Here is an 11,747-nt window from a genome sequence, read left to right as displayed (position 1 = left end):
GTGATATCTTCAAGAAAACATGATCTCCTACCTCAAAGGATAACGGTATCCTCCTATAGTCAGCAAAGATCTTCTAACGACTCTAAACTGTAACCAACCTCTTACGGATAAGTACAACTTTCTCCGTCGTATCCCGGACTAACTCTGGACCTATCATAGGTGCATCACCCACCTCGGTCCAATACATAAGAGATCTAAACGGTAGGCTGTACAGGGCCTCAAATGGTGCCATACCAATACTCGACTGGAAGCTATTGTTATAGGCAAACTCCACTAAAGGCAAGTGCCTCTCCCACAACCCCTTAAAGTCAAGAACACAACCCCGAAGCATATCCTCTAAGATCTGAATGGTATGCTCTAACTGCCCGTTAGTTTGAGGATGATAAATAGTACTAAAAGTAAGTCTAGTGCCCAAAGCATTCTGTAAGCTTTGCCACAACCAAGTCATAAAATGCGGATCTCTATCCAAAACAATAGTCATAGGGACCCCATGTAATCGAACAATGTCCCTAACATAAACGTTGGCAAGAAAATCTATCGAGTCACTCGTGCGCATAGGTACAAAGTGAGCTGACTTAGTTAATCGATCAACTATCACCCAAATGGCATCATTACCCCGTTGAGTCGTCGAAAGACCCACAACAAAATCCATCATGACATTCTCTCACTTCTATTTGGCTATAGGCAAGGGTTGTAAGAAACCCGTTGGCCTCTGATGCTCGGCTTTCACTTATTGACAAGTAAGGTACCTCGACACAAACACAGCTACGTTCTTCTTCATCCCCTGCCACCAAAACTGGTGGCTAAGTTCATGATACATCTTTGTGCCTCCTAGATAAACCGCAAGGCGCGAATGGTAAAACTCTCAGAGTACCTCCTCTCTACAAGACTCTGACACGAAAAGATGGTCAAGGTATCTAACACTCGAGTCAGAAAACACGTTAAAGCCCTTCTCTACCTTCCCACTAGTGATGCCAGTCAAACTCACCAGTGGCACCCAACATCTCCCATTCTCGGATGGAAATATTCACTACACTGCTAAAGGACTTTCTACTCAAGGCATCAGCCAATGCATTGGCCTTCTCCAGATGATAGTCCAACTCAAAATCATAGTCGTCCATGAACTCCATGCATCTTCTCTGCCTGAAATTTAAATATTTCTGTGAAAACGGATACTTCAAACTCTTATGATCGAAAAAGACCTCAAATCTCCCACTATACAAGTAATGCCTCTTAATTTTCAAGGTAAAGATCACCGTTGCTAGCTTTAAGTCATGAGTAAGATAGTTTCTCTCATGTGTTTTCAACTGATGTAAGCCATAAGCTATTACCTTTCCCTTTTACATCAAGACACAACCCAAACCGTCTCGAGATGCGTCACAATACATAGAATAGCCCAAACTCCTCTCCGAAATAATCAACACTGGAGTTGTGGTAAGTCTAACCTTAAACTTCTGAAATGACTTCTCATAAATCTCATTCCACACAAACTTAACTCTCTTCCTCGTAAGTCTAGTCACTGGTGAGGCTAATCTAGAGAAATCCTTCATAAACCGATTACCCGGCTAACCCCAAGAAACTACGAATCTCAAAGGTGTTCTTTGGTTATTCTCAATCTTGTACTGCATCTATTTTAGATGAATCTACAGTCACTCTTTCGCCAAATACTACATGGCCTAATAACTTCACCTCCTTCAACCAGAACTCACAGTTCCCGAACTTAGTATACAGTTTGTGGGCTCTAAGTAGCTCAAGTACAGCTCGCAAGTGTTCCTCGTGCTCCTCCTTAGAGGGTGAGTAAATCAAGATGTTATCAGCAAAGACAACCACAAAACAGTCTAGGAATTCACTAAAGATTTAGTTCATCAAGTCCATAAACAAGGCCAGTGCATTGGTTAACCCAAAAGGCATCACTAGGAACTCAAAATGGCCATACCGCATACAAAATGCCATCTTCCAGATATCCTCCTCCCTTACCCTCAATTGGTGATAACCCGATCTTAAGTCTATCTTAGAGAAACAACAAAACCCCTTCAACTAATCAAACAAATCATCTATACGAGGTAGTGGGAACTTGTTCTTAACAGTTACCCGGTTCAACTTCCGGTAATCAATACAAAGTCGCAATGTGCCATCCTTATTCTTGGCAAAGAGAGCCGGTGCTCCCCATGGCAAAGTGCTACGGCGGATAAAACCCTTATCTAATAATTCTTGGAGTTGAACCTTCAACTCAATCAATTTGACGAGTGCAAATCTATACGGTGCCATAGAAATCGGTGTCGTGCCAAGCACTAAATCAATAGAGAACTGTATCTCACGGTGAGGTGGCAAACTAGTAAGATCCTCGGGAAAGACATCCAGGTATTCGTACACTACCCTTGGCAACTTAACTTGGACCACATCACTCTCAACCCCCAAGAATGTAGCAAGAAGGAGACTAAGCTCACTCCGACCACACAAATCACACACTAACAATAAGGCTCTATCAACCCGATTCCCCAAGAAATAAAATAGTCACCACTCGAGGTGCATACAGTAACCCTCTGACAACAACAATCTATAACAACCCGATAAGATGACAACCATTCCATACCAAATATAATATCAAAGCTCAACATATCAATCAACACAAATGCAAAAAGAAGTCAACGACCGACAACCTCTATGTCACAACCCCGAAACCCCTAGTCCAACATAACCTCTTCACCAACCGATGTCTCAACCCTGAGTGGAGATACTAATTGACCCACTTCTAACCCCAATGCCAATGCAAATGCATATGAGATAAAAGAATGGGATGCACCCATATCAATCAATACATTGGCAATAGTATTACATAACAAGAAGTTACCTCTCACTACTGAAGATGCTAGCACTAAATCTGGCGTGGTAACAACATAAACACACCCTGTAGGATTCTACTCTACCTGCTCACCCCGCAAAGCATAAGTCTGACGCACAGATTGAGCCGAAGAGGCCCCCTGATTGGCCCTCGAGGCCTGTACTAACTGGATAGGCTGATGGCTCTATATTTGTCTCGAACTAGACGCTCCAGGTTCGCCACCCAACTAAGGGAAAAACCTTTTCACATGTCTTGACTGCCCACACTAAAAACAGGTAAGTGGTTTCCCTTTCTCCTGACTCTAGCTCTAAAGGCGAGCTGAAGACGGTGTAGACTGTTGCTTTTCTCCTCTCTGCGAGCAAGCTGGAGACTTGTGGCCCAACTGGCCACACTTAAAACAAGTGAAACCTCCTTGATCCCAAACTTGGCACAAAAAAGTGGACCTAGACAGTGCTGCCTGGGACTTATCATGACCGGAATCCGCCCCTATGGATTAAGGTCATAACTAGCCAACAATCATGAGATTACATGTCATGCCCCGTATTTTTTTACTCGGATAACATTACCAATATTCATTAATTAAGTCCAATTTACAAATGACAATTCATCCTTTGATGAAATGATGAATAATTAAATATACATGTTCCCTATCGTTATGCAACGGTGACATTTTCATACAAATAAAAAAAAATGCCCGACCCTCTCTCTCTCTCCCTAGAATGTATATAATTCATACAATTCTTATATTTTCATACAATTCTTTACATGCATGCATATACCAACTTCAAATTCATCAAATTCAACTCAATTCATATTCTTGATTACAATTTATCTTTGAGTTCATATACTTACAAATCAAATTCATAAATTCATGTCTAACTACTCACCTAGAGGCTCCAATCTTCCAATTTCTAGCTAGTTCTTGGGCCTAGCCTTTCAAATCTTGAATTCTCTTGCAAAAATCTACAAGGATGGCCTCTCTCTCTCTCTCTCTCTCTCTCTCTCTCTCTCTTGCTCTCTAAACCGCCCCTCTCTCTCTCTCTCTAGAATGTGATTTCAGCCAAGATGAGTTCCAAAAAAAAAGAATTTGAGTGTATATGGGCCTATTTATAGGCTTGGCTAATCAAATTGATTAAGGTAATGATGCTCTGATTTAGTCATTCTGAATCTAATTATTTTGATCTGAATTAATTTCTAATTAAATTTCACCATAGGCTCTAAAAATTATGTCAATTACAATAATACAATCAATTTCAGTTTCTGAAACCTTTACGGTCTCCAATTTAAATCCTATAGTAGAAAATTAAACAGAACTTCCTACGGTGAACAGATAGAAATTCAAAAACACATATAATCATATAAATAGCACTCAAAATCATATTAAACATATAATCACAATCATAATCAAGATTAATTAACATAATACGGGACAGGGTTATCACAATCTTCCCCCATTTATGAAGTTTGGTCCTTTAAACTTATTTTACCTTCGTCCGGAAATAGATGTGGATAGCGTAGTCGCATCTCATCTAATTTTTCCATGCAAAGTCCTTTCCATAGTGTTCTTTCCATTCTACTTTCACCATATGATGATTTGTTCTGGCCATTCTTCGTATTCCATATTCTCGTCCAAAGCTATTCGGTGGTAATCAATCACATGATGGGGATCTCGAAGGTAACCCCTCAACATTGATACATGGCACACATTGTGTATTTGTTCGAATCCTAGTGGTAAGGCAATTCTGTAAGCAACTGCACCAAGTCTTTCCAGAATTTGAAATGGCCCAATGTAACGAGATGACAATTTGCGTGTCTTATCAAACCTCAACTGGCCCTTCATCGGAATCACACGAATAAACACATGGTCGCCAACCTCATATTCGAGAGGTCTCCTTCGAACATCAGCATAATTCTTCTGCCGGCTTTGTGCTGTCTTGAGCCTTTGTTGGATGATTTTAATCTTCTCGGAAGTGTCTTGCACAATTTCGGGCCCAAGTAAAGCCCTATCTCCGACTTCAATCCAACAAATTGGTGATCTACACTTCCTACCCATGCAAAGCTTCGTATGGTGCCATGCCAAAGCTGGAGTGGTAGCTGTTGTTGTATGCAAAATCTGCTAGTGGCAAATAATCCTCCCAACTCCCTTGAAAATCTAAAGCACACATTCTAAGCATGTCCTCCAAGGTCTGTATGGTCCATTCTGATTTCCCTTCTCTTTGTGGATAGAATGGAGTACTAAATCTCAATTCTGTTCCCATAGCTCTTTGGAAACTTTTCCACAATCTAGATACAAATTTTGGATCTCTATCCCAGACCATGGACACCAGAACCCCATGTAGGCGAACAATTTCATCAACATATATAGTAGCCAGTCTATAAGCATCAAATGTAGTTCTAACAGGTAGAAAATGTGCAGATTTAGTTAGTTTATCAACTATAACCCAAATAGAATCCATATGTCTAGGAGTTCGAGGTAGGCCAACAACAAAATCTGTGGTCACATGTTCCTATTTCCATTCTGGAATAGGGAGAGGTTGATGTAGACCACCTGGTTTCTAGCATTCAGCTATAACTTGCTGATATTGAAGGCACTTGGACACGTACTCTGCAATTCCTTTCTTTATTTTGGATCACCAATAACTTTGTTTCAAGTCTCGATACATTTTGTTGTTACCCGGATGCATAGCAAATATCAACTTGTGAGCTTCATCTAGAATTGTCTTCCTCAGTTCCAGAATGTTTGGGACACACATTCGGTATTGAAAACTCAATACTTCACCTTCAATGCTAAATCCTGGTCTCAAATTTGCCTCAAATTCATCAATTATTTTCTTGAGGAACTCATCATCTTTTTGCCTTTGCTTAATTTCATTAATTATTGTTGGTTCAGCTGAAATGGCGACCACCCAATCCGTTTTGTTTATGTAACACAACTTCAATCTTGGTTCTCTCAAAATCTGGCAAAATTTCCTTTTGTTCAATAAGTAAGCAGGCTAAATTCCCCGTCGATTTTCTACTCAAGACATCAGCAACTGCAGTGGCTTTCCCAGGGTGATACTGTATCTGAAGATCATAGTCTTTTATTAGTTCAAGCCATCTTCTTTGTCGCATATTCTGCTCCTTTTGAGTAAAAAAGTATTTTAGGCTTTTGTGATCCGCGTAAACTTCACATTTCCCCCCATACAGGTAATGCCGCCAAATTTTTAGAGCAAATACAACTACATCTAACTCCAGGTCATGTGTCGGATAGTTCTTCTCATGTGGTCTCAATTGTCAGGAGGCATAAGCAATTACTCGTCCATCCTGCATTAACACACAACCCAGACGCTTATAACATGCATCACTGAAAATCAAAAAGTTTTTCGTACCTAAGGGCAATGTCAAAACTAGTGCAGTGGTTAGTCTCATCTTCAACTCTTGAAGGCAGCCTCTCTTTCATCAGTCCACTCAAATGGTTGTCCTTTACGTATAAGTTGGGTAAGTGGTACAGCTATTTTCGAAAAGTCTTTCACAAATCTCCTGTACTACGCAACTAAGCACATGAAACTGTGGACCTCTATTACATTCGACGGTGTAGGCCAATTCACAATTGCCAACTGAAATCCCATTTCCATTGATGACATGTCCTAAGAAAATAACTTCATCCAACCAAAATTCACATTTCTTTAGTTTGGCAAATAATTTCTTTTCTCTAAGTGTTTGCAAAACGATTCTCAAATGTTGTTCATGTTCAGGTCTATTCTTCAAATATATTAGCATATCATCAATAAATACTACAACAAATTCATCGAGGTAAGGTTTAAAAATTTAGTTCATAAGATCCATAAATGTTGCGGGGGCATTAGTCATTCCAAATGACATAACAAGGAATTCATAATGGCCATACCTCATTCTAAATGTGGTTTTCTCAACATCCTCTGCCTTTACCTTCAATTGGTGGTACCTGGATCTCAAATCAATTTTGGAAAACACTTGTGATCCCTGCAACTGGTCAAACAAGTCATCAATACGGGGTAAGGTGTATTTATTCTTTATCGTTTCCTTGTTCAATTCATGGTAGTCAATACACAAGCGTAAGGTTCCATCCTTCTTTTTCACAAATAATACTGGTGCACCCCATGGTGAAGTAATTGGTCAAATAAACCCTTTGTCCAGTAAATCTTACAACTGTTCCTTTAATTCTTTCATTCAGCAGTAGCCATTCTGTAAGGAGTTTTAGAAATAGGCTGAGTGCCTGGCACAACTTCAATGGTAAACTCTATTTCCCTGTCAACCAATTCTCCTAGCAATTCATCTGGGAACACATCTGGAAATTCTCTAACAATAGGAATACTGTTCACGTCAACATTCACAGATTGTCCAGATAACACACAACACAAATAACCCTGGCACCCTTTCCCGATCAATTTTCATGCTTTCATTGCAGATACCAAATAAGGTGGAGGCACAACCCCATTACCCACAAACACAATTTCTTCCTGCCCTGGTGGTTTAAATACAACCCGTTTCGTTACACAATCAATGCCGGCACAGTATTTAGTTAACCAGTCCATGCCCAAGATTACATCCAAATGTCTAAAGTCCAAGGGTAATAAATCTACATACAAGGTAGCATTCCCAATACACATATCACAAAATCGACATACAGATGTGCACAACATAGATTCCTCAGATAGAGCAGATACACATAACAAATACGACAATGATTCTAAAGGTCTACTCAATCTGGATGCAAATGCATAAGTTACAAAAGAGTGTGTTGATCCGAAGTCGATTAATACAAAAGCATCCTGGTTACATACAGAGATAGTACCTAAGATAACGGCTTCTCTGTTCTGTGTATCGCCCGGAACAAGTGCAAAGACTCTCCCTTGCCTCACGGTATCTCCGATAGTAGTAGGTCATGTAGTGTTTCCTGGTTTCGAAATTGATGCAGTTGAGCTAGCAGTTAACTTCCCACTGCTTCGATTACAATCTCTGGCCATGTGCCCTAGCTTACCACACTTAAAATAGGCCCCTGATATACGGTAACAAACTCCACGATGCCTTTTTCCACACTAGTTGCACATTGGAGACGTGTCTCTGGAGGAATTCGAGGTACTTGAGGAGCCTGTATTCTGCTTCTTTGAAAAGAAGCCATGTCTTTTACAACTTTTCTAGTTAGTTAATGATTTGGCCTATATGGCTATATTAGCCTCTAATATTATGGCTCGGTCTAACATTTCGATATAGGTTTCTAGCTTGAGTACATTCACTTTCTCTAAGATATCATCCCGAAGGCCTCCCTCAAAATGTCTTGTTTTCTTATAGTCGGTATCGACCACGTGTGGTGCAAATCTATCCAATTCAGTAAACTTGGCCTCATACTCGGCTACTGTTATGCTATTTTGCTTCAGTTCCATGAACTTTGATACTTTCCTATCACAAACACATTGTGAAAAGTATTTTTCGTAGAAAAGTTTCAAAAATTTTGCCCAGCCTATATTTTTATTATCCTCCCGAATCAACATCCACCACCTCCTTGCTTCGTCTTGTAATGTGAAAGTGGCTAGCATCACTTTCTGTGTTTCTAGACAATGAAACACTTCAAACAACTTTTCTATGCCGAGAACCCATGCTTTAGCCTTCAACGGATTCAATCCCTCATGAAACTGTGGCGGTTTTATCTTCTTGAACTCTTTGGTGAGAGCTATTGTCCGGTCATCATTTTGCAAATCTGGTATAGGTGGTGCCGGAGGTGGAGGTGGAGGGTGTAGCTGTTTCCATTGTTGTTGCCACTGTTGCTATTGTCTCAATGTTTCTGCCATTTCCTGTATCAATCTTTCCATCCTATCCATTTTGGCAGTAGAGGACTCCTCTAATTCATCACCTCTTGTTCTCACCATTATTTGATTAAACTTGCATTATTCTTCATACAAAACGTTCACAAGCACGCATATACAAAATGGGCATATGTATTCAAATAATTCACAATACAAGTAAATCACAAATCATATAGCACATAGTCATTTATTTCGAACATTAAGCACATTCTCGATATCTTCAAGTTTTTATTTATCACACGAATGCATCCTAGATCTTTTCTAGATGCTTATTGCTCATTTGGACAAGTGTGTGAGTTATTAACTCGTGCTCTGATGCTACTCTATCATGACCCGAATCCGCCCCTATGGATTAAGGTCATAATCGGCCAGCAATCATGAGATTACCTATGGCCTCAAACGAAGTCAGACTTAAATAAAGGGTCAATCAGAAGCAGACTAAAACAATTTTGTCCAACGAGCTGTGCTTACATGGTAAAACAAACACTCCAGAAACAGTTTATAATAACTCACACATGAAGTCAAAATTAACATCTTATGTATCCAGGAACTTTCAACATGCAATCAGCCAAACCAAAAGCTTATATACATGGTGATCCAACATATTCACCAAGGTAACAAAAGGAAATCAAAAATAAAACAAACAAAACAAAGTCTCATTTGTGAGACGTTCTGGCTAACTCCACAAAAACTTGACTCCTCTCACGTCATTCATTAGGGCTGGGTTTGGAGATCTCTTTGCTCACCTACACACACATAAATGAGAGTGAGCGATAGCCCAGTAAATAATATCAAAATAAAGGAGTACATGAATGAAATTTGTAGCAGTCATATCAAACGGCCTTAGGCCCATTCATGATTCTGTCTAATACATCAAACGGCCTCAGGTCCAAACATATCAAACGGCCTCAAGCCCAATTCATTCTTATCAAACTGCCTCGGGCCCAATTTGCTCATGTCAAGCAGCCTTTGGCCCATTCATTCATGTCAAATGGTCTTAGGCCCAATTCGTTGATGTCAAACGGCCTTTGGCCCAATCATTCATGTCAAACGGCCTTAGGCCAAATTCGTTTATGTCAAACTGCCTTTGGCCCAATCCTTCAGGTCAAGCAGCCTTCGGCCCAATTATTCATCTTCATATTCGTATTTATGTGTGTCACATTTTTGTGATCATGATCATATTCGTATTCAATTAGTCTTATGCAAAAGACTAATTTATCCACAATCCAAAATACAAACCGATAAGACTCATACAGAAGTAACGTTTAGAAAATAACGTACTTGAACATATCTTTAACAAGATATTACTGACAGTGATCTGGCGGATGATTTGCCCTTGCGCTTGACCCTACATATATCACAAATATAATGGGTCACAAGCAATTCGATCCGTTCTTAATTTATATATTCCTCTTAGGTGTCTTTCTTATCTTCTTAGTCCATTTACAATGCTCAATGTATGCCTAAGAGTGCTAAGAAATGAAACAGAACGTAAAACAAAACACAAAACCACTTTTCAAAATTTCTGAAACAGGGTTCTCCGCTTGAGCGCAACTTTGGTCGCTCGAGCGAACCCCTTTGGTCTGCAAAAGTTCGGGTTGCTTGCAATTTACGCTCGAGCGAAACTATTGACGCTCGAGCGTAGATTCAGCCACTCGAGCCAACATGCAATCTCTGTAAAACTTTTGGGAGCTAAGTTTTCACGCTCATGCGAGACTTTCCTCACTTGAGCGGACCAGTCGAATTTTGGGTTTTCCACAATTCTATCTAAGCTTCAAAACACATCTTCAAATGTCCAAGGCCCATGTTCTTGATACAAAATCATGGAAATCTTTATACAACATGAGGACATAAGCAAATTGAGTCTAATTTGTCCAAACTCATAATTCAAAACCCAAATTATTTCACATTTTTCTTGACAACCTCATAACACAGGTTACCAAACTTCATATCTTCAAAGCTCATGCAAATTAATTTCCATATCATTTTGAGTTTTACATGCATGTGAAATATAGGCTTCATTTTCAACTTAAATAATACAATTGATGATCATCTTCATGAAACTCAACATTATCATGCTTTCATGTACCAAATAGCCTTCAATTCATCATAAAATGCATGTTTGTACTCAATTATGCAAACTCATGACAATTCTTTACATGCATGTATATACCAACTTCAAATTCATCAAATTCAACTCAATTCATATTCTTGATTACAATTTATCTTTGAGTTCATATAATCACAACTCAAATTCATAAATTCATGTCTAACTACTTACCTAGAGGCTTCAATCTTCCAATTTCTAGCTAGTTCTTGGGCCTAGCCTTTCAAATCTTGAATTCTCTTGCAAAAATCTACAAGGATGGCTTCTCTCCCTCTCTCTCTCTAAACCAGCCCTCTCTTTTTCTAATATGTGATTTCAGCCAAGATGAGTTCGAAAAAAGAATTTTAGTGTATATAGGCCTATTTATAGGCTTGGCTAATCAACTTGATTAAGGCTAAGTAATGATACTCTAATTTAATCATTCTGAATCCAATTATTTTGATCTGAATTAATTTCTAATTAAATTTCACCATAGGCTCCAAAAATTATGCCAATTACAATAATGTAGTCAATTTTAGTTTCTAAAGCCTCTACGGTCTCCAATTTAAATTCTATAGTAGAAAATTAAACAGATCTTCCTACGGTGAACAGATAGAAATTCAAAAACACATATAATCATATAAATAGCACTTAAAATCATATTAAGCACATAATCACAATCATAATCAAGATTAATTACCCTAATACGAGACAGGGTTATCACAATCTTCCCTCTTTTAGGAAGTTTGGTTCTCCAAACTTATTTTACTTTTGTTTGAAAACAGATGTAGATAGCATAGTCGCATCTCATCTTCTTTTTCCCATGTAACGTCCTTTCCATAGTGTTCTTTCCATTCTAATTTCACCATATGGATGGACTTATTCCTCAACTATTTCACTTGTTGGTCAATGATTTGTTCTGGCCATTCTTTGTATTCCATATTCTCATCCAATGCTATTCAGTGGTAATCAATCATATGAAGGGGATCTCGAAGGT

The sequence above is a fragment of the Camellia sinensis genome, chromosome 2 (genome assembly GCF_055761805.1).
Source record: "Camellia sinensis isolate YWXY chromosome 2, ASM5576180v1, whole genome shotgun sequence".
NCBI classification, from domain to species: Eukaryota; Viridiplantae; Streptophyta; class Magnoliopsida; order Ericales; family Theaceae; genus Camellia; species Camellia sinensis.
Note: the sequence above shows the minus strand (reverse complement) of the source record.